Raw genomic sequence first — 25,085 nt, 5'->3', positions numbered from 1 at the left:
TTTCTATTCAGAATGCAAGGGTGCCCAGGGACTTTATGATGCTTCCCATTTGCTTGCATTCCATTCCCTAGCATTCCCGCACCACTCTTACCACAGTCCTATCACAGAGGTGATTGAAAAACACTTAATTCTGTAAGCCCGGATCATTTTCTTTAGTTACGGCCACAAGTTCCTTTTTCATGGCCACAGACCACAGTACAATCCCAGAAAAAAACACAAAAAATTATGCTACTGTGCAGAAGAGAAATTGATGGAAAGAATCATTAAATTAAAGAAGTAAATAAATAACAATACCCTTACACTTACTGAGTACTTACCACAATTCAGACACTGTGCTAAGTACTGTTGACACAGATTTCCTCATCTAGTGTCTACAATAAGCCTACATGACATTACTGTGTTCCCGAGATCCATGTGAAGACATTAGACAGCTTAAATCACATGCATACAACCACAGACCCTAGATGAGCTGGGATTTGAGCCCAGAGAGTTTGAGCTCAAGAGTCTAAGCTCATCATCACAATAGCCTGTCTTTCAGACCCTTGTCACTAGAAGAAAAAGCCACTGGACTCATCTTTATATACAGAAGCCTGGGTTTAGGTCTTTCAGGGGGTTTTTCATCATGGCCACTTCTCCTCTGCTTCCTAACGCCCCTTATTGAGACAGGCTCCCAGGAGCCATAACCAACAATCAACCCTCTGCTGCTGCTCTCTGTCCTGAACTGGAACAGGCAGTGCCTGCCTCTGGTGTTCCGTGGCTCACCCTCTGTGAATTCAACACTGTAATTAACTCCTGGGCCCCACTTCTCAACACAGTCATACAACCCTGGTTTTGGGAGCAAGGACCACTGGTGACTGATGACTCACAGGTGGTGGTGTCGGTGGGGTGTCATCCTACAAACCCCTGCCAGATGCCATCAGCCTATCAGTGCAGCCACAAGCCCACAGCGATGAGATGGATTTCCTCTCCGCCCTTCCACACCCTTTACCTGAAATCCTTTTTGCCTATGGAAGCAGACTCTGGTATTTTTATGTCTCATTTAGGGGGGTTGGGGAGGTAAAATTCTTTGGCCGGTGCCGCACGGCTCACTAGGCTAATCCTCCACCTGCGGCACCAGCACCCCTGGTTCTAGTCCCAGTTGGGGCGCCGGATTCTGTCCCGGTTGCTCCTCTTCCAGTCCAGCTCTCTGCTGTGGCCTGGGAAGGCAGTGGAGGATGGCCCATGTGCTTGGGCCCTGCACCTGCATGGGAGACCAGGAGGAAGCACCTGGCTCCTGGCTTTGGATTGGTGCAGTGTGCTGGCCGTGGTGGCCATTTGGGGGGTGAACCAATGGAAGGAAGACCTTTCTGTCTGTCTCTCTCTCACTAACTCTATAAAAAAAAAAAAAGAAAGAAAGAAAGAAAGAAAGAAAGAAAGAAAGAAAGAAAGAAAGAAAGAAAGAAAGAAAGAAAGAAAGAAAGAAAGAAAGAAAGAAAATGAGGAACAAAGAGACAAGGAAATGGCAAGAAACAGGACCAGGCTTTGAGATTTCCACTTCTCTAAACAAGTGCTTCTGGACTTTGGTAGGCACAGGAGTCACCAGGATCTTATTCACACACACACACACACACACACACACACACACACACACAATGTCCCAGGAAGGGCAGGTTGGGCCTCTGCATGTCTAGGGAATTCCCCAGGGAGTCTGGTGCTATTGGTTTGTGGAAGATGCTTCGAGTAGTAGTTAAGGCTTTAAATCCTTGCCACTAAAATTCTTTAAAACTTTGGTTACTTAGGTATCAAAACAGCTAGTTTTAAAAACATTTTAATCTAAGCATTGAAGGCATGATATGGAAAAACATATTATCCTCAATGTGTAATAGTCAGCACATCAAAATTTCCCTCACAGCTTAAAAACCTCAGGGTGAAAAATGAAATGGATAAATCAGTAATAATACCAGGTAATTAAACGATTTTTGTGTTATTTTAATTCAGATGTATGATAAATTTGTATTTTTAAAGGGTTTTCTTGGAATTTCTGGTATCTGTAACTTGTCCATAATTTCACATTCCTTTGATAGAGTCTCTGTAAAGAAAGTATGTTCCATTGGGAATCAGACAAGAGGAGCTGTGATCTGGGCTCTGCAGGGAATTAGCCGAAATCATGGGCAAGTCTTGGCTGGCCTGGCTGCTCTGGGTTAGTTTCTTCATACAGAAAATGAAACATTTGGCTGGTGATGTCTGTGGTTTTCTTGTAGCTCTAAGTTTGTGACACTATCTCAGATTTCAGTTTATCGCCCTAACATTGAAAACATTACAAAAGGTCATCATTGCATAGTTAGCTTTATGACATAGTATCAAATTTATGCTTTATTAGATACCAGAATGGCTTTGGTCAGGAATCCAAACACCTCCACCGCTATTGTGGGATGTGCTTAACAATTCACCATTCATAAGATTTCAAAGAATATCTAATGACAGCAACACGGATTGCTTCCATAGCTACAGGTGCCAGAGCAAATTTGAAGACACTGACAAAAAGGCACTAAGTATTTAAACAATAATCAAAAAAAGGTGAAAGATAACAGATTTCTTTCATCTATATGTAGTTTGCTTTTTATCTGCTGCAGACAGCTAAGAATAATGTTTTCAGAGCCCTTGGCAGACTTGCTAAGAAATTTCCCACTTACATGTCATAAACATGGGTATGGAAAGACCTATTTCCTAATGTTAGTAAAGCATGTATTGAAATGGAAAGAAGTAAAGCTCATATGCAAACCCCACCATTATAGTTAATTCAGTCACCCAAGCCTGCTGCTAGCAATGCTGCAAGTGAACACTCTATTGGTAGGGTCCTTTAAAATTCTAAGCCTACTCCAGAATATACTCAATGACATACTTACACACCTTCAGTCTGTATCTCTCTCTCTCTCTTTTTTTAAAAGGCTTTTTTCTTACTTTTTTACTATTTTTATTTGCAAGACAAAGAGTGAGACAGAGAACTCCTATCTGCAGGCTCTTTTTCCACATGCCTGCGATGAGCAGGCAATAAATACAAGCATTCTGATATGGGATGCAGGCATCCTAAATGGCAGCTTACCACCAGGCCACATACTTTTAATCTTTATTAGCAAAATTCAAACTAAATTTCCCTAAGCCAATTATGCTCTGCAACGTTAGCCTCCAGAAGGTTCATGTGACAAGATGCCCAGAAGTCTACCGATAAGTGAGATTCTTGATCTGAAAAAAAAGAAGTCTACACATAGAAAGGAGGACTTTTCAAATCTACAAAAACCAGACAGTGGAACAGGTATTTGGCCCAGTGGTTAAGATACTAGTGAAGGTGCCCATGACATTATGGCATTGCAGGTGAAGCTGCCACCCACAACACCAGCATATAATATGGGTGGCAGTCTGTCTTGGCTGCTCCACTTCTGAACAACTCCCTGATACTGGCCTGGGAAAGCAGCAGAAGACAGGAAAGCAGATGACCGTCCAAAGGATCGAGCTCCTGACACCCTTGCAGGAGACCCGGAAGAAGCTCCTCCTGGCTTTGGGTCGGCCCTGCTCTGGCTATGGTGGCCATTTGGGGGAGTGAATCAGTAGATGGAACATTTTTTTTTTTTTCTCTTTCTCTCTCTCTGTAACTCTTTCAAATAAATACTTTTGATTTTAAAGATGGCCACATCTCACATTAGGATATCTGGGCTCGAGTCCTGGCTCCTCTCCCGATTCCAGCTTCTTGCTGAAACAGACCCTGGGAAGGAGCAGGCAATGGTTTATGTGGGTCCCTGCCATCCACGAGGGAGACCTGGATTGAGTTCCTGGCTTCAGCCTGGCCTCATTCTGTCCACTGTGGACATCTGCAGAGTGAGCCAGCAATCAGGGGTTCTCTTTTTCCTGTGTGTTTGTCACATAAAAAAAACCAAAACAAATCAAAAAGAAGACATCTTGTAAAAGCATGTATTTCCTTTTTCTGTGTGTTCCCTTATTTCAGTGTTTTATCTTCAGAGACACAGAAAATCCTAATTGTAAAACATTATCATTTTTACAGAAACCATAAAGTCCAATAGAAGTATCATTTTTCTCTACAATATAAAACTTACATATACTAATTTTTTTAGTGAGCAAAGATTAAAAAGACCAAGATATGATGTTTGTTTAAATTAGGCTAAAGATGAAGATCATGCAACTAATTATCAAAATAGCATGGAACTCTTAATGTGACTGTTTAGCAAAATATTAAATTGTTATTATTTTCTTTAAACACTAAAAACTTGACAAGCAAGTTTCAAAGATGCTGCCCAAAGGAAACAGTGGTTCTGGAAAGGTGGAGGAAGAAGGAGCAGCCTCTGGGAGTGACAATGCAGACAAAAAACGCTCAGGGTGGCGGCAACGCAGAAGAGGTCAGACATGCTCTGTGTGAAAAGCATGTAAAGTCACGGAAGATGTGGAAAGTTGGAATGGGTTTCAATGAAGTGGCTGCACAATACAATGCAGATAAAGCTAGGTGAGGGGGAGACTTGGTTGGATGACCACAGTATCATTTCAAGAAGCACGATTTGCCTTGCCTGTAAGCAGGGTTGAAAAATCTGTGCTCACAGACCCACCAGCTAAGATAAAATTTGGATATCATATTATGGTTGAAGGGGGAAAACCACTAAAAATTTATATGCAATATCAACATTATATGGCGGTTGTCATATTATATATTATTTCTTTTTAACTCTATAATGGCTTTCTGAAATTTGTTTTACATATTTTATTTGGAAGGCAGAATTATAAAGGGAGAGAGAGAGAGAGCGTGAACACACCAGAGAGATTTTCATATGCTGGTTCACTCTCTAAATGGCTGCAACAGCAAAGCAGAATCCATGAGCTTCTAAGGGTCTCACATGGGTGGCAGGGGTCCAAGCACTTGGGCTGTCTTCCACTGCTTTCCCAGACACATTAGCAGGGCGCTGGATCAGAAGTGGAGAACCTGGGACTTGAACAGGTGCTCAAATGGGATGTTGGTGTCACAGGTGGCCATTTACCAGCTGCACAATGATGCTGCCATGATTTCTTATTTTTCATGATTCTAGTTCATTCTTCATTCTTTATACATTAAAACAGAGTCAGTCCTTAATATCTATTCCCTTTTCTTTAAACTTTATCATTTGGCGAAATCTAATGGCGGAATTAAAGGTACTTTGATAAATGATACAACATCCTTTTGTGGTAGTATTATAGCCATTTTGCATACAAAAAGCCTCACATTTTGGTTTTAAATTATATGCTATGCACAATACTAGAAAATAAATTGAAAACAGACTGTATTGGTATAGCTAAGTAGGAGGAAAATATTCTTCAATTCAAAGGATATTTTTTATTTTTTTTTGTTTAAACATTTTATTGAAATACAATATATACACCAAGAAGTTCACAAAAGTACATAGATAAATGAGCTTTTGACCCTCTGTTTACACTCATATCCAATACCCCAATTAAGAATTAAACATTACTAGTACCACAAGAGTCCTCACTGTTCCCCTCTGTTCATTTTTTGTTCAACATGGCATGATTCAGTGAAGCAGCATTTTAAGCTATATACCAAATGATGTGACCTCCATGCAGATTTAGTGTGTGTGTGCTGACTACCACAACTAAGGGAAAAGTGTTATTTATTTGGGCCTACCTTATTTCATTTAGCATAATGATCTCCAGTCATATCCATTTTGTTGTGAATATCAGGGTTTCATTCTTTCTTATGCCTAATATTCCATCATGTACATATACCACATTTTATTTATCCAGTTATCAGTTAATGGACATCTAGGTTCATACTTAACTACGGTGAACTGAGTAGCTATAAACATGGGAGTTCAGGTATCTCTTTCTTTTTTTTAACTTTTATTTAGTAAATAAAAAATTTCCAAAGTACAGTTTATGGATTACAATGGCTTTCCCCCCCATAATTTCCCTCCCACTCGCACCCCTCCCATCTCCCGCTCCTTCTCCCATTCCATTCACATCAAGATTCATTTTCAATTATGTTTATATACAGAAGATCGATTTAGTATATATTAAGTAAAGATTTCATCAGTTTGCACCCACATAGAAACACAAAGTGTAAAATACTGTTTCAGTACTAGTTATAGCATTACTTCACATTGGACAGCACATTAAGGACAGATCCCACATGAGAAGTAAGTACACAGTGACTCCTGTTGTTGACTTAACAAATTGACACTCTTGTTTATGGCGTCAGTAATCACCCTAGGCTCTAGTCATGAGTTGCCAAGGCTATGGAAGTCTTTTGAGATCGCCAACTTCAATCTTATTCTGACAGGGTCATAGTCAAAGTGGAAGTTCTCTCCTCCCTTCAGAGAAAGGTACCTCCTTCTTTGATGACCCTGTTCTTTCCACTGGGATCTCACTCACAGAGATCTTTCATTTAGGCCAGAGTGTCTTGGCTTTCCATGCCTAAAATACTCTCATGGGCTCTTTAGCCATATCCAAATGCCTTAAGGGCTGATTCTGAGGCCAGAGTGCTGTTTAGGACATCTGCCATTCTGAGTCTGCTGTGTATCCCGTTTCCCATGTTGGATTGTTCTCTCCCTTTTTGATTCTATCAGTTAGTATTAGCAGACACTAGTCTTGTTTGTGTGATCCCTTTGACTCTTAGACCTATCAGTGTGATCAATTGTGAACTGAAATTGATCACTTGGACTAGTGAGATGGCATTGGTACATGCCACCTTGATGGGACTGGATATTTTTTAGTTTTTATGTTAATCTTTATTAAGAAATGTAACAGCTAGTTCATAAGTATACTATGCTCACTTTTACAGATGAGAAAGCTGAGCTTCAGAGAGGTTTGGTATCTTACTCAAGTTACATAGCTTTGATTCTATCTATATAGCAGGGCTTCAGAGTCTGGTCATCATTAGGACACAATCATTAATGCTGTTATTTACATAAACCTTTGGATAAACATCGAATTACTTCACTAGAATTTTAGTTATTAAAGGATATTTTGGATTCAAATGGAATTCCCTTCTATTCTGTAAAATTTATTTCAATTAGGTTTTATGTTTAAAACCATATACAGTGTTCTCTCATTTTTCAAAAACTATATGCCTTATATAAATTTCAATTCTGATTATTAGTATTGTACCTCCTTTTCTAAAGTTTCCTCTGTGGGAAGTGGAGCAGCTAGGACCTGACCTGTGCTACAACGTCTCCTTCCGCATCTCCCCCATGGGGCCATCACAACCACTGCACCAAACACATGCTCCTCTTTGGTGTTTTCTAAACAGTCCGCACTTGAGGTTCTTTTTTTCCTCTTTGAGTCTCCTCCTTGCTAAGCCCCCTTAGAGAGTTTTTACTGGCTAATTGGAACTTTTTTTTTTTGTTATAAACATTAAGGTGAAAAAATGTGGCCTTTAAAACTTCTACCCTTGAAGGACTTTTAGAAATGGCTGAATCTTTTGCAAAGTAGCAAGAATGCTTGAGCCCTATTTACAAGGTTTAATACCTTTGTAAATGTGCTCATTTATTTTAACTGTTATCAGTTATATCAAATTTTCTCAGTGCCATGCATTTTGTAAATTTTGCTACAAAAAGTTGTCTTCATAGGTCCTATATTACAAATATGTTTATCTGTTTATCCTTGTTGATATGAGTTTATGTTTATGATTTGATGTTAGATCATTTGACATAAAATAATTGGTAAATTTATCTTCAGTGTGGTTTTAACATAAAGTTTGTCCATGAAACACAGTTGTTCTGGTATTGATATTACCACCTGTTTTCTTTTCTCTTCATAGGTGTGTGTGTGTGTGTGTGTGTGTATGTTTGTATTTTATTATTAACTTATCTGTACCATTTTGAACACAGTATCATTTGAATAGCTATTTTTTAAAGTACTGCTAGCTTTCCTAAAAGCATCTAATCCATTTATATTTACTGTCATAGAGGTTATATTTGTTTGTATTGTGTTTTTGCTTTAGACTTTGCTTTTCTATTTGGGTGCTTCATTTTCTTTGATTCTTGTCATTTCTCTTACCTTCTGAAGGTCTTGGGATATAGAAATCCTATGTATAATTCTACCAGGGTTTGCCTCTCATATCCACACTTCTCTAATTATTAAAACTGAAACAAACAAAATCTCAACACCCAGTTCTATTTTCCTACCTTCCATGCAGGATAAGAAACACAGAATTTCATTGCTTTCTCTGTCCCTTTACCAATGTTTATCATTAGGTCTCTACTTCTAATTAAAATGATGTTTTTGATGCATACCACTATATGGATGAACCCAAGGACATTATGCTAAGTGAAATAAGCCAGTCACAGAGGGATACATATCACAAGCTTCCACTTATACAAGGCACCCAGAGTGGTCAAGCTCATAAAAATGGAAAACAGAATGGGGTAAGGTGTGGAGGAGTAAGAAATGAGGAGTTAGTATCTAATGGATATAGAGTTTTAGTTTTTCAAGATAAAAAGAGTTCAGTGATAGATAGTGGCGATGGTTGCACAGTAAGAATGTATTTAATGCCAGTGAACTGCACACTCAAAAATAATAAAGATGATTTTCCAGTAGATGTATTTTCTTCAATTCAAAAAATTAAAAATGGTTAAAATGGTGAATTTCATGTTATTTATATTTTACCACTACAAAAAAAGACCCAAACCAAAAGAGCCTCACACACCTCCTCAGTTGAAAAACCTTATTCTAGTCAGCAAGGACAAGGAAAACAAGTACTTTTAATAAGTCAATCTTTTATGTCTAAAGACACCAAAATATCTAGGCTATTTCACCATTTTGGTAAAAAAAAATCAAGTAGGTCCTTGTATAGCCTGCTTGTGCATTCCGCTTATTACCCAGGAGCCTGGGACAGGCTTATAAACAAATGCGATGTCTGGTGTAGTACATGCTTCCAAATACCCCATCTGATAGAGAGAGATTTTTACCTCAAAAGAATTATTTAGAAGAAAGAAAAGCACATACAATAAGCTTCTTAAGGAAAAAAGAAACCATTACAGGTAATATTTGCTTTGAATTTATCCAAAGCTATTTTTTTCCATCAACATAAACTACAGTTATGAGACTTTCATAAAATTAAGGGTCCTAAGTTCTAGTAACCAAAAATTAACAAGCTTCTAAAGAACAAGTTTGTATGCAAAGCAGTTCACTTGGGAATAAATCTCTCTGGTGTTCCTTCAAGAAAATGAGAACACAGATGGATACTGAACTGACTCTAAGCAGTTCCAGGTATGCCAGTAGAGTGATTTGGTTGTGCCGTATTAAAACTTGGGCTGAAATTTTAAAAGATGGTCAACTCCAGGGTTTTGGTGGAGCATCAGAGCAGAAATAGAATACATGAGAAGTTCCAGGGCTGTGCCTGAAGACAGGCATTAGGGATACAAGGAGCAAACCCTCCAATGCCAGGTGAGCTGGCCAGAGCCCAGTGAAGAAGACTGGTTTCAGGTGTACAGACCTGAAGCAAATATTTAGGATTTTGATTAAGCACAGGCAAACAGAGGTGCTAGGTATACAAGCTATATATGCATAATCCAGGAATTTGTAAAGATAAAGGACTTCAGGGGTAGAAGTCTGATTGGCCTCGGGAGCATGAGATAGTACACGTGAGGGGGGAGCAGGCAGAGAAGAGAAGCAATAGACAGTGGAGATCCCTGGTGTCAGTGGAAACTAACCGAAGAAATCCAACTCCAGACAATCAGAAGTAGAGCCAGCAACAGATCCCAGCCAGACCTGACTGGATGCCTGGCAACAGCAGGCAGGCACTAACCAGCTGAGCAACGCAGGGAATAACACCAAGAACACACCAAGACAGCAAGGTGCTCTGTGACTTCTCTGAGCAATTGAGCTGGGGACTCCTTTGTTTTTGGATTCCAGCGTAGAATATGAAAGAGGCCTGGGTAGGGGCATCCTCACCAAGAATGTTCTTCACCTTAAGTTTGCACGTGTGTATATTTATTTTGCTGCAACCTCACCAAGGAATTGGCATATCGTGCCCTTTCATTTCCCTAATCACTGCAACAGGGCAGCTCACCACTACTGAGCATCTGGGGAACAATGACACCTACTGTCTGAGCTACTGTAACTGCAATGAACTTGCCACATGGGATGACGGCAGCTGCAGATTTGTAGCTACTGTTTCCTTTCTTTGCAAGAACAGAACAAATGGCTCTGTGAAGAGTTAGGCTAGGGGAGAGAAGAACTGACACTGCAGAAGACAGTGCTGGGATCACAGGGGATAGTTGGTTTCGAATAAAAACCTAGGACTGAAGGCAACGGACATGTACTGTAGGCCCACATGGGGTTCAGCCATGGCTGTTCAGAGAGAGTATCAAATTACAGAACTTAAATTCCATTGGGTGACAAGTGGAGTAAAGGTGATTGAAATGGCCTGCCTGGTTGCCTGTACCTGAGTCCTGCCCTCCTACCCGTAGCCACAGCAGGGTCCCAGGACCCCACTGGCACACTGTGGCCCCTTCACACACTCTCCCTGTCCAGCCTCTATTACGGACACTGCCAGACTCTGTCTGGTCACAAACAATCCATCTGGTCTGCACTCCAATGGCTCGGCCAGTGTGATCTCCTGTCCATGGGGGCTTGGATGGATCATCTGCTTCCCTTGAGACTGGAGGCCCACGCTGCCCCCATCTCCTATCTGTTCTACCTGGCTGCTTACTCCTAGACTTGTCACCACTGACTATTGTATTCCTAGCTCGTGCTAATCTTTCAGAATTACCCACCAAACCGAATGCCCCATGGACGGACGAGCAGCTGCCTGTCTCCATCCGTTGCCCAGCTGTTTATGGTGGGATCTGCTTCTGATGGGCACCCATCTCAGCAGCTGTGTCTCATCTTTTGTTTTCCATTAAATCAAGAAGTTTATGTTATGTATTTGAAAGTGTATGTTATGTATTTGTGTATGCTATGTATTTGAAAGGCACACAGACACCGCCCCCCCAAATACAGACTTCTTATCTGCCAGTTCATTCCCCAAATGCCCTCAACAGCCAGTGTTGTTGGTTTAGGCAGGAACCAGGTACAGGGGTGGGGAACAGCTGGCCTGCAGGCTATATAAGGCCCATGAAACAACTGATCTAGCTCTACCAAGGCAACCGCAGATGTGACTTGATATTCAATTACTCTACAGCAGGCTAATTTTTAAGCTGATACTGTTGTATGGCCCATGAATTATGTTATAAATGCCAAATGGCCCCTGGCAGAAAAAGATTTTCCGCCCCTGAAGGAACTCCGATGTGGGTGGCAGAGACTCACCTACTTGAACCATCTCCTGCTGCCTCCCAGGGTGTGCAGTGGCTGGAAGCAGGAAGACAGAGCTGAGCTGGGACTTGCCCAGCACTCCAACATGGGATACAGGCATCAGAAACCGTGGCCCGGTTACTGCACTGCCACTCATCCCATCCTCACCCCTGGAATGGGTCTTTCTGCTCCTGAGAACTATCTGGCTACCAGCATCAATGTCTGATTTGTAACTCCGAGGATGCGATATTCCTCATCAGGGCAGATGGCATTTCGAAATCATCAATCACTTTTGTTGTTTAAAGACAGGGTCTATACTATTTTGAAGAGAGTCCACAAAGCTTCTTATGTTAACAAACCATTATGAAATTCATGAGGCTTGCAATAGCTTCCTTTTTTGAGTGTTGTACCAAAAGAATCCCAAGTCATGTGGGGGGAGGGAAAGGAATGGAAGACAAGGAAGTTACAGAAATGCATTTAAATATATATAAAACACTTAAGCAGGCATTTATTCTTACTGGACGTAGTGCAAAACATGTACAGTGACAAATTATTTTTTCAGTGGACATGTCCTGTTTCTAGTCTAAGAAAATCTGGAAGAACAAACTTACAATTAACAATTATATTTTATCTTTTCCACATAAAAATGTTATGCTAGAATAACCCAGAAAAGTACGCATCAAACCAGTCATGCAAATAATTGAAAAATGTATGTTCATGTTTTATCAGAAGATTCTCTCTGCTTCATGTCAAGTATGTAATAAAATTTAATCAACTTATAGTCAACTAGTTTTCACACAAGTTCTAAGACTATTATATCATGTTAAGCAGAACAAACAAGCTACTTTTATCACTCTAACTTGGGGCTAGATTCTTTCCAGCCTTATGGAGCAGTACTCAGTCTCAATTCCTAACACAGGAACACAGTGCCTCCTGGTAACTACTCCTTCTACATAAAGGAGGGCTGGCTTGCGCAGTCCCCCATTTTTCCTAATGTCATCCTAATTTAGTTTTCATGACTCAATGTTAGAAAGGCTAATAAAGTCTACCAAGAGTTCAGTAACTATGTGATTAATTTTCTTTATTTTTACTTTCATTTTGTTAACAGATTTTTTTTTTTTTTTTTTTTTTTTTTACAGGCAGAGTGGACAGTGAGAGAGAGAGACAGAGAGAAAGGTCTTCCTTTGCCATTGGTTCACCCTCCAATGGCCGCCACGGCTGGTGCACCACGCTGATCTGAAGGCAGGAGCCAGGTGCTTCTCCTGGTCTCCCATGGGGTGCAGGGCCCAAGCACCTGGGTCATCCTCCACTGCACTCCCGGGCCACAGCAGAGAGCTGGCCTGGAAGAGGGGCAACCGGGACAGAATCCGGTGCCCCTACCGGGACTAGAACCTGGGGTGCCAGCGCCGCAGGTGGAGGATTAGCCTATTGAGCCGCGGCGCAGTCCAAGAACAAAATTTCTTTTTAAAGAAATTACATTAGGAGCCAGTGCTGTGGTGTATCAGATTAAGCCTCTGCCTGTGACACCAGCATCCTATATGGGCACTGGTTTGTGTCCTGGTTATTCTACTTCCAGTCTAGTTCCCTGCTAATGCTTCTGGGAAAGCAGCGAAAGATGGCCCAGGTACTTAGGCCCCTGCACTCAAATGGGAGACTGGGAAGAAGCTCTAGGCTTCTGGCTTTGGACTGGCCCAGCCCTGGCCATTGCAGCCATGTAGGGAGTGAATCAGCAGATGGAAGATCTCTCTCTCCTCTCTCTCCTCTCTCTCCTCTCTCTCTCTCCTCTCTCTCCCCTTCCCTCCCCCACCTCTCTCCTCTCTGTAACTCTTTCAAAAAAATCTTTAAAAAAAAACCACTATATTAGTGGCCAAATATCATACTCCAGGAAATTATGCACATTTTATACTATAAAATATAATTATATATTTTTGAACACTTAAGACTTATTGATACATTTTGCTCATTTGCTTTCTAAAAAAATGATTTATTTATTTACTTTGAAATTCAGAGTTACAGAGAGAGAGAGAGAGAGAGAGAGAGAGAGAGAAAGAGATCTTCTATCCAGTAGTGTTCACTTCCTGGATGGCCACAACATTCAACACTGGGCCAGGCCAAAGCAGGAACTTCTTCTGGATCTCCCACGTGAGTGCAGGAGCCCAAGCACCCGGGCCACCTTCTGCTGCTTTCCCCAGGCCATTAGTAGGGAGCTGGATCAGAAGTGGAGCAGCCAGGATACAAATCAATGCCCATTTGGGATGCCGGTGACTCAGAAGTTGCGCTACTTGCTTTGCTACAACACTGGTCCTTCCTCATCTGCTTTTAAAAATAGAAATCAAATTCAATTCAACTCAATGCTATGTAAAGCATAGATTTATGTTGCCCAGAGTAAGTAAAATAAGACATTCAGAGAAATGGTTCTCATTAATTGGCATGATTTAATGCTATAATCTCATACTGTGCAAAACTGAATTTCTACTCATACACATTAATCACTTGTCTGCTATTATTCTGCATATTTACACAAAGGACACCAGGGTCCTCACGTCCTCAGCAACACCACCCTCGTGTGTTCACAGGAACTGCATAGCTGAGGTGGCCTCTGAACCAGAGCTGCTGACTCGGCTGCCAGGACACCAGGATGAAAACAGACCCAGACCAGCACGTCGTCTCAGACCGCAACCTCCAATGTTCCCTCTCTTGCCACAAAGTGATTATGCAATAGGCCACAAATCACTGAAGGGCAGAGCCTACTGAAAAGCAGTTACTTGGTGAGGTCTGATATCCCAGGAAACATTTCTGAACGACTGGTGGTTGAATTATAATCTAAATCCAGCTCCGGGATGATTGCCACAAATCAGATTCAAAAATAAGTAAGTAAACACATTATGGATCACATATCCTGACATTTCTTTTCGAAAGCAGCAGACTTCAAAATTGAGGGGACACTTGTAAAACTTTCAGCATCTATCATTTACAGGGTTATATGCATTTCAGATCTATTTTCTAAGCCCTTGGAGTAGGTAGGTGGTAAAGAAACTTAGCCACAAGGAATGCTCTATGTTACACCTTAGGTGGATGGTTCACTGAAAATCCTATCAGTACAGCAATCATTCAGTCACTGGAGAGAAGAGATCCTGTCTAACATTTATTTTGACTTCTGTCAAATCACCTGCTTTAAGAGTGATTACCTTGGCTTTATAAACTTCAGACAATAACCCTGGACTCCATGAACCCGCTGAATATTTGATTTCCTGCTCTACCGCTACACAGAGAATGAGTTAGTATAACCCAAAGCTCCTTCAACGAGGGGCTTTGTGCTCACCTTGCCATCTGCATACAAAGACACTTCAAAAAACTCATGGGAAAAGGGAATTACAGCATAAGTTTAGAGGCCTGCACTTTGTGGCGTCGTGTGTTAAGCTGTGGCCTCCAGTACCAGCATCCCATATGGGTGCCAGTTCAAGTCCTGGCTGCTCCACTCCCGATCCAGCTCCCTGCTAATGTGCCTGGGAAAGCATTGGAACATGGTCCAAGTGATTTTTCCCCTGCACCCATGTGGGAGACCTGGAAGAAGCTCCTGGCTCTTGGCTTTGGCCCGGTGCAGTCCCGGCTGCATCTGAGGAGTAAACCAGCAGATGGAAGATCCAATCCCTCCCTCTATCTTTCCTTCTCTCTCTCTGTATCTCTACCTTTCAAGTAAATAAATAAATCAAACAAATTTTGATGAGAAAAAATATTTGAAATTCATGCATAGTTTTAAAAAATATACATTTCCCATGAACTTTTTGAAATACCCTTGCACATGTCAAAAATAGAGACTTTAATTTAGGGTATAGCCTAATCACCAAGGAAGTTATTAAAATAGCCACCTTGACATTTCGAAATTTAAAATAAAATATCTAATTTTAGTTTTTTCAGCTATAATTAACAATTTAAAAACTGATTTCTTAAACCAAAGCAAAGAAAAACATGAGGAACATAGTGAGGATCTAAAAAATCATTAATTTTCCTCCATTCTCTGTAGCAAAATGACAAACTGTAGCCAAATGACAAAAATCAAATTCATACTTCAAATAGAAAGGTGACACAGGTCTTTCATTTTCCTATGGAGTCAAAGGAAAAATTAATTTTGAGTTAATATAATTTCTGTTAGTATATTAATTACCTGTCACAAATTAATATGACTCATTAGCACTAATCTCATGATGGAGTGATGTTAGTAGGCCAAATTCCACCTTGAACCAGGTCAAGGTTAATCATGTCTTCAGGAAACCATCAACATTTCATGGCTTTCCTAAGGTACAAGTAATCTTTTTTCTTTTCTTTTCTTTTCTTTTTTTTTTTTTTTTTTTGACAGGCGGAGTTAGACAGTGAGAGAGAGACAGAAAGAAAGATCTTCCTTTTTCTGTTGGTTCATCCCCCAAGTGGCTGCTACGGCCAGCACATTGCGGCCAGCGCGCTGCGCTGATCGGAAGCCAGGAGCCAGGTGCTTCCTCCCGGTCTCCCATGCGGGTGCAGGGCCCAAAGACCTGGGCCATCCTCCACTGCACTCCCAGGCCACAGCAGAGAGCTGGACTGGAAGAGGAGCAACCAGGACAGAATCCGGCACCCCGACCGGGACTAGAACCCAGGGTGCTGGCGCCGCAGGTGGAGGATTAGCAAAAGTAATCTAATCACACTCCACTTTCTCCAGGAAGCATTTCATTATCTTATTCTACAAGCACATCTCAAGTGTCCATATATTACACAGAAACCCTACCAGTGATTATCTACTCAATTATCTTAACAAAGCTAATTGCAGCTCATTAACATGATGATCAAAGGGCTTACAAACTATTCCTAAGTGGGAGGGCTCCAGGACCAATTCCTCAGCAGTGAGGAACATTAGTAAACTCCTGTTCCTTGTTCTGTACTTCCTCTACCAACTATTTTTTATTTTTTTTTTATTTTTTTTGGACAGGCAGAGTGGACAGTAAGAGAGAGAGAGACAGAGAGAAAGGTCTTCCTTTGCCGTTGGTTCACCCTCCAATGGCCGCCGCGGCCAGCGCGCTGCGGCCGGCGCACCGCGCTGATCCGGTGGCAGGAGCCAGGAGCCAGGTGCTTTTCCTGGTCTCCCATGGGGTGCAGGGCCCAAGCACCTGGGCCATCCTCCACTGCACTCCCTGGCCACAGCAGAGGGCTGGCCTGGAAGAGGGGCAACCGGGACAGAATCCGGCGCCCCGACCGGGACTAGAACCCGGTGTGCCGGCGCCGCTAGGCGGAGGATTAGCCTAGTGAGCCGCGGCGCCGGCCTTCCTCTACCAACTATTAACCAGTGTGGATAACCTATAAGGATATAAAGTACTAAAATAGTTTAACTTCTTCCAATAACATGGAAACCACATGAAGCTTAATATAAAGTATTATTTTTAAAGTGTAAAATATATGTGATTGAAATATTTTCTAAATGTTTCTTTATTTTCATCTATTTGAAAGGTATAGTGGGAGAAGGGGGGGGGAGGGAGGGAGGGAGGGAGGGAGAGAGAGAGAGGGAGAAGGAGGGAAGGGGAGAGAGAGAGACAGAAGTATCTTCCATCTGCTGGTTCATTCCTCAAATGCCTGCAAAAGCCAGGGCTGAACCAGGCTGAAGCCAGAAGTATACAACTCCATCTGGAACTCCCATGTGCGTGGAAAGGGCCCAAGCACTTGGGCCATCATTTGCCACTTCCCAGGCTGCACATTAGACGGAAGCTGGATTGGAAGTGGAATAGATGGGACTCGAACCCAATGCTCTGATATGGGATGTGGGTGTCCCAAAAGGCACCTGTCCTGCTGTGCCACAATGCCTACCCCAACAGAATCTTATGAAATTATAGTGTAACACACATTCACACAAACACAGGCAAACAAAAAGCTGCCCCGAAAGTTGACAAGGCCTTAACATTCTAGTAGGGATACGGTGTATAACTTTCATTAGCTCAGCTGTCCCAGTGCTCAGGTCACTGAAGATGTTAATGTTACGATTAACTGTGCCCATTCTTCCCCCGTGAGAGGCAAGCAACGGAAGAGCTTTATTCTAGACTGGACTGCGGATGGGCTGAAGGAAAGACTGCAGAGTTAGGTGTGGACTTGACGGTGTCTACCCCTGGGAGATGTCCAAGTGTCCAGGAAGAGCTGACACAAGCAGCTTACACGTTTTACTTCAAAATATCCTCAGGAAACACTTAACAACATAAACCATAACAATGTTTGGGGGTCGTTTCCTAATTAAGGAACAGGTGTTAAAAAAGAATACTCATTATGACCACTACCGTGCCAAAAAATCTGCCAAAAATAATCTATGATGATTTTCTGTTATTAGAGGAAAATCACTTCCATGTATCATAAAATAGGCACTGGATTTTTTTCTTTTTTCTTTTTTTTTGCCCAGAAAGGAACAGGTCCTTAACTCTGACATGTAATACACTGCAGTGAAAATGAGCATGCTTACTTACAACGTTTTTTGATGGATAATGAGGAGCATGCTTGGTTTTCTTAATAAGTGATGTGGGGGGATGATACACGCGGGGCCTATGAACACACGGGTTCTGACTAAAGGTTGTATGGGTGTGCTACATTCATACAGCAAACAGGCAATCAAAGCCACATGATCATTGTTGCCTTTACACCATCCCTCTCTCATACATTTATTCATCAGTTTTGAAAGGGGTCAGGTACTACCCCTGGCCTTCAGTGAGTTATCTCATGAAATCCTTACAACAACTCTCCTCGGCTGCTTGGCCCGGATCTCTCTTTTATTCCAATGGGGAAAGTGGGCTCAGAGTGGGTACGTAATTCCCCCCCTCCCAGGTGACACAGCTGGTGATGTGTAATTTACTGGAACCCGCGTTAGTCCAGTTTTGCTGAACATTATCTTTGCTTCTATTTTAACCTATTGAAACAGAGTAAGAGGACTAGGCTAGTAAGGAACATGCTTACAGCGGGAAGTCTGCATTGTGTCAGCTCTCAGCAAGATCCTGTCTCCTGATTAGCTCCTTGATGCTAGCAGCTCCACCTCACTTAACCAAAGTCCATTCACAATGCCCTGTGCCTGGCAGCACTTACAAAGTGCTCATCAAAATGTGCTTGGTTATGTGTCAAGAGCACCTCTTGATAGAAACACAATGGTTTAATAACAAGCAAATTTTTATTCCAGTTGCCTCTGGACAGAGTAAATTTGTCAATGAATAGCAAAATGAAAAATTCATAATTTGGATAGGTCCCTGAATTTTGATTCAGTGTATGTTGTTCTGAAAAAGAAAATGTAAGTACTGACATTAAATACAATGAAACAGACTCAGTATTACATTTAGTCAAAAATCACCATCCACCAGGGTAGCTGTCCATGCACAGTAACCAAGAAGAACGACGTAATTTTGAAAAGAAAATGAGTGTAAACGACTTGAGAGTTAATTAGCCTATTTCTCTTTTTCTTTTCACAGAAGTATTCTTGCCTGGAGTTTAATAACATAATCTTGACAAATATTTAAATTCTGAAACAACCAGAGCACTGATTTCAAACATATTAAATCAATTAATTAAAAAAATCAATTTAATGCACTGAATTTGAAGGCAATTTAAAGGAAAAAAATAATCAAGGGCATTTTACCCAAGTAGAATTGAGAATTAATTGAGAAAATAAATTTATCCACAAGACTTGAAAATCACAATGCAGGACGTTTGAAAAGATCACCATTTCTACATAGCTTGCAAAACAGACCCTGCACTTTTATTACAGGCCCCCAAACATCTATTTATAGTTTATTTATACCTATTCCTGGTTTTGTGTAAATCTCACTCATATCCAGTGATATTAAATGACTTCTTAAGTTCTAAACTGAGGAAACTTTGCCATAATTTGTCTAAATTTGTAACAGACTAATTCTGCTTTAAGAAGCAGGGAGGGACATGAAGTCAAGCCAGTGACAAACTGCGACAACCCGGAGTTCATCTGATTCCCTCTCTGGGTCCCGGTATCCACCCCATGTTTTAATTATTTCCTATTTGCTGACTTTGAATAACAGCCAAGGTTAAGCAGCCAATTAATTGGCTTGCTTTCTTTTCCTTTTTTTAAACCATTAAAACATACACTGGGAGATTTGGGCAATCATTTAATTCATGTCACCCAATCAAGGTATTTGAATAGTCTCAGATACATTGTACTACAGTCTCTCAAAACTACTTTCTGAGAAGAGTATTTATCAAGGAGACTCAAATAATATTTGTGTCAAAAAAGCTGTAACTGTGAATTGCAGAAAGGCAGTATGGTCTTAGTAGGGTTCCATCCTCCATAGTGGCAAATATAAATGGATGGCATCTAGACTTCCCGTCTCTTCATGAGCTGCATCAACTTCTAAACCGAAGCCACAGAATGCAGTGCTATCGATTTAATGCCATAGCAAGCTGAGTGAATTCGTGAAAAGCATGGCGTTTCACATGTCTCAGAAAAGCCCAGTGCTGTTGGGAGAGTTCCCAGAGTGAGATATTCAGAATGGACCTTCAGGGAGTGGATCGCACCACCATTCCATTCAATTTCCTTTTCAACTGTCCTCAAGGCTTCTGAATTAGTTCAGCTTGCTGACTGGCTGGTGTGGCTGGCTCCCACACAATTAGCATAATTTGCATCTTTAGCTGCACTCTTTAAACACATTCTCTAGTAAGTTGGAGATGGAAGAGAGTTTGCAAGTTTGAATAGTTTAGAAAAATAAGTCATGAGGATCAGGTTGCATTCATTGAAGGAAGTAGGAAAAAATCATCTTTGAGAGCTTACAAAAACACAGAGAGGAAGTGAGGGGCAAGGGAAAGAAAAGTACTAAGTAAACATTTTTTCTGGAACGCAGGCGTTTTCCTCACGTGCTACAGAATGTGCTAAGGGGAGGAATTTTCTTAGACAAATTTTCTTGGAGAATGAGGAGGAAAGTGAACTTAACACATTTTTCTTTTCTTCCTTCCTCTCTAAACAGAAAGTGCCACACAGACAAGCACCAACCAGGGCTTACAACCTCTGAGCGAGATGGGAGCTGGTTCCTGGTTTTTGGTTTGGCCCCATTCAGGAACATGAAAAAAAAAAAAATAGAAATCCTACTCTTTTTGGAAAACAAATGTAAAAGCTTCAGTGTGTTGCTGTCTGCAGCTGTGACTTTGGGGGGATATTCTTTTTTTTTTTTGGTGTGTGGGGGGGTTAGGTTCAAGCAGCTTTGTTTACAGTTTTATTATTTGCACTTTGTGACCAAGAATGCAACACCTAGCCAGGAGAAACACAAACCAGTTATTGCAGTTCAAGAGCAAACAGAATCCTGGACCAAAGGACAAACGTGGGGAGCTGAAGCTGTTAATGTTCCTAGGATGTGAATTTTTAGCCAACACCAAGAGGTATTATTGAGGGGGCAAAACAAAAACACTTCCAAAGATTTAGAATGTTTTTATTCCAGTAAGCTAGGAAAATGTTTCTACCACTTTCTCAACTATGTGGTAGAAATCTGAAATACATTTTTACATGTTGAAATGTGGGGTTAATGGCCGGCGCCGCGGCTCAACAGGCTAATCCCCCACCTTGCGGCGCCAGCACACTGGGTTCTAGTTCTGATCAGGGTGCCGGATTCTGTCCCGGTAGCCCCTCTTCCAGGCCAGCTCTCTGCTGTGGACCGGGAGTGCAGTGGAGGATGGCCCAAGTCCTTGGGCCCTGCACCCCATGGGAAACCAGGAGAAGCACCTGGCTCCTGCCATCGGATCAGCGTGGTGCGCTGGCCGCAGCGTGCCGGCCGTGGCGGCCATTGGAGGGTGAACCAACGGCAAAGGAAGACCTTTCTCTCTGTCTCTCTGTCTGTCCACCCTGCCTGTCAAAAAAAAAAAAAAAAAAAAAAAAAAAAAAAGAAATGTGGGGTAGAGCGGGTTAAGCTGGCACCTACAGGCACCTGCAATACTGGCATCCCATATGAGTGCTGGCTGCTCTCCTTCTGATCCAACTCCCTGCTAATGTACCCGGGAAAGCAGTGGAAGATGGCCCAGGTACTTTGGTCTCTGCCACCCCCAAGGGAGACCCAGATGTTTTTCTTGTTTTCTTGGCTCCTGGCTTCAGAAGCTCTCTCATTCTCATTCTCTCTATAGCTCCTTTTCTCTCTCTCACCCTGCCTTTAAATAAAGAAATCTTAAAAAGGTGTTGCTCCATGGAAGATGGCCCAAGTGGTTGGGCCCCTGCACCCACGTGGGAGACCTGCAAAAAGCTCCTGGCTTTGGTCTGGTCTGGCCCTGGCCATTGTGAGCATTTGGGGGAGTGAACCAGCAGATGGGAGACTTCTCTCTCTGCCTCTGCCTTGCCTCTCTGTAACTTCACGTTTCAAATAAATAAATAAAGATTTTTAAAAAAAAAGTGTTGCTCCCAAAATATACAGTGCAGCTGGAGTCCCCTGTGCCTCAGAATGGGACCTGATCTACAAGCAGGGTCTCTAAGAGAGGATCAAGTTAAAAAGGGGTGAGACAGGCCCTGCTTCTGTCACACTGCTATCCTTACACAAAAGCAGAAAAGCGGACAGAGACACACACAACAGGAACATGGTGTGCGGTTCTGCTGTTCCCGGCCCTGGAACTGCTTGGAGCTAGGCAGAGGCCTGGACTACCCCAGAACCGCCGGCCAGCACACCTCTGGTGCTGGGAGCCACCCAGCGTGTGGTGGTTTGATGCTGCGGCCCTGGCAGATTGAGGCATCCACTGAGAGTCTTTTCTGCCCTCCAGATTCAGAAGTTAAGAACCTGCCAACAACTTACACAAGGCTGTGCTCTGAAAGCTCACGGGGAGGAGTGGTAAGACTAGAATCAATGTCCTGTGCTGGCATGGGGGTACAGGACAGTAATCCAAAAGCTTACCTAGCCTTCCTTCAAATGGAACATCCTCATCAGCAGTCCGCATGCAGTATTTATTTTATTTTTTGACAGGCAGAGTGGACAGTGAAAGAGAGAGACAGAGAGAAAGATCTTCCTTTTGCTGTTGGTTCACCCTCCAATTGCTGCGGCTGGTGCGCTGCGGCCGGCACACCGCGCTGATCCGATGGCAGGAGCCAGGTGCTTCTCCTGGTCTCCCATGGGGTACAGGGCCCAAGCACCTGGGCCATCCTCCACTGCACTCTCTGGCCACAACAGAGAGCTGGCCTGGAAGAGGGGCAACCGGGACAGAATCCGGGCCCCGACCGGGACTAGAACCCGGTGTGCCGGCGCCGCAAGGTGGAGGATTAGCCTAGTGAGCCGCAGCGCCGGCCCGTACGCAGTATTTTTAAAAATGCTGATAATGGCTCATCAGAAGCATATTTGTTATCACAACAGCATACATAAAATGGACACAAATGTCAAGAAATTGTTCTTACTCTGCTTGGATGTTTTCTATTTTGTTGTATTTTATTTATGTAAAATTATATAACATGCTGGCCACAACCCACTAAGCAGGCTTTATGACCACAGTGGAAAAACACCAGGCCAGATCTACGTCGCCCTTGACTGACATATAACGGATGCTCAATGGCTGCCATTGGACTGACAACTGTGACAATGTACTGACAAGTGTGACAACTGTGTTCACAGGACAGAGAAGAAACACCCTTTCCTTCTCTGCCGCAGGGCCACAGTCCGCTCTGGGCCAATACGTCCAGATTTGGTGGCGTCTGGATGGCAGAGAAGAGCACAGAGAGGGTGCACCCCGAAGCGGCTTAATGGAGTCATTCTGGAAGACTTCGAAAGGTTCTTTCCTGGTTGAACCATGGGATGGGGCAAGAATGAAACTCACGAAGACCCTTCTGTACAGGACACAGTCTCGTTGAGCTCCTCCTCACTCTGTGACCCTGGCCTCTGTCAGCGGCAATGTCACTCTTGCACTTGGAGGGCACCAAGGGCCACCTTACTCTGTTTCCATCCCACTCACCCAGCTAGCTCACCTCTGGATGCCTGTCATAACAGCTTGCAATGCCTCTGAAATTGCATGGGGGTGAGGGCATGTGTATGTGTGTGGGGGGAAGAGAATTAGTGTTCTTAATTGGGGTGCAGGGGTGAGTGGATGTGTCACTTTCTCCTGCATTTCTTTTATCTCTTTACAGTTAGAAGGTAGAACGAGAGCCATGACTGCCTGCTGATGGGCTGACACTGCACTTCCCAGAGGATCCAGGGCTGGGACGTGAGAGAAATCAAAGACCAGAGTGCTCATTCTCCTTCTAGCATGTATGTCACGTTCACAAGCCAACTGCTTGGAAAAAAGTGGATCCCTGAACCCGGCATTTGGCCAATCATTAACTTGATGGGTTCTCTCTAAAAATTTTTCTTGCATCTGCTCGTTCCTCTCCTCCCCACTGCCTTAGTCTTCAGAGGGGCAATGCTCCATTTCCCTGCTGTCCACACAAGCTGATCCTTAGCCTCTGCAGCTCCCATGTTGCATCCAGGGTAAAACCCAAATGCCTAACATGCTTCCTAATCTCAGTCCAGGAATATACCTCTGTAGACTTCTCTCTGCATTTTCTGAAAACTTTAAATATTTTTTTCAAAAAATTATTTTTAATTTTTTATTTGAAAGGCAGAGAGACAGAGACAGAGACAGAGAGAGCACAGTACTATCACCTGCTGGTTCACTTCCTAAATGCTTGCAACAACTGGGGTGGGTAAGACCAAAGCCAGGAGCCAGGAACTCCATCCAGGTCTCCCATGGGGATGGCAGGGCCCCAAGTACGTGAGCCTTCATCTGCTCCCTCCCAGCATGTGCCTTAGCAGGAAGCTCGAATTGGGAGCAAGACAGGATTCAAACTCAGTCACTCTGATATGGGATGTGGGCGTCTCAAGTGTTGTCTTAGCAACTGCACAAAATGCACATTCCTTTTAGTGCACTTTTGTAACTGTTAGGACTGTTGTTCCCTCTGTCTTAAATGCTTCCCTTATCTCTCTCTGCTTGGTAAGTACTCCACTCTTGCCTCAACTGTCATCTGCTCCGGGAAGCCAGTCCCAGCACCCTAGAGAGGGAGCCGCTGCTTCTTCCATCCTCAAGACACCACTCATAGCTATCACGGAGGCTGAGCATGCAATAGTTGCCTCACCTCTAGGATCTGTCTCTACCTCGCTACTGTTAGCATGTAACGAAGAACTCAGAAATATGTTTGCATAGTAAACGGCTGCTGAATAAAATCAGTGTCATCAAGAATTCATTGACTGCTCACACTACTATTTGATTAAATATTTTGAAAACATATAGTTTATAATTTATAAAAGGAATTTGGCCAACTAGAAGCAGTCACAGACATCTGTGCATTGATTATTTCACATTAGCTTATTCCCCTCCATCAAGACTTTTGTGCCGTGGGTTTGCCCTCATCCTTACGTTAAGCAGAAAGTCCTCATTTCTTGTCTTCAACCACACAGTTACAAAGTGGGAGTTCTGCTACTTGGGCTGCAGTGTAAATGCTGGACCCTCTGTGGGTTCAGAGAACCCAGACAGGGGTATGTGCAGCAAGGTAATGTCTGACTATGGCCTTGCCACATGCTGCATCTGTTTGTTCTGGAGTGACAGCAGCCAAAGAAAATAATTTCACCTCATGGCAAATCCAAAGATTGTCGGGGACTTACAGAAATTGTTGATTTAGTTCCCCAACTGGTTGTGAGGCAGCTGGAAGCTTTCATCTGTCTCAGAGAACTTCTTCAGAAAGCGAGGTTTATCATTATTACAGTTGTAAAAAGATTGCCTTAGGGAGGCAGCCACTTAGAATATAAAATTTAGTAACATTTTCTTCTGGGGGTTCATATTAGCTAATGAGAGAATTATTTCTAGAACATTAG

At 42.6% G+C, this 25,085-nt stretch overlaps 1 protein-coding gene and 1 pseudogene across 7 annotated transcripts in view; one reads left to right on the top strand and one right to left on the bottom strand.

Moving 5' to 3' along the window:
* FAM13A (family with sequence similarity 13 member A) overlaps positions 1-25,085 on the bottom strand; it is a 388,478-nt gene that overhangs the window by 64,492 nt on the left and 298,901 nt on the right. The gene's annotated exons all lie outside the window — the stretch shown is intronic.
* On the top strand, positions 4,262-4,708 carry LOC127483226 (peptidyl-prolyl cis-trans isomerase NIMA-interacting 4 pseudogene; annotated as a pseudogene).

Source organism: Oryctolagus cuniculus, chromosome 8 (genome assembly GCF_964237555.1).
Source record: "Oryctolagus cuniculus chromosome 8, mOryCun1.1, whole genome shotgun sequence".
Lineage (NCBI taxonomy): Eukaryota > Metazoa > Chordata > Mammalia > Lagomorpha > Leporidae > Oryctolagus > Oryctolagus cuniculus.
This window is presented reverse-complemented; position numbering and strand designations above follow the sequence as displayed.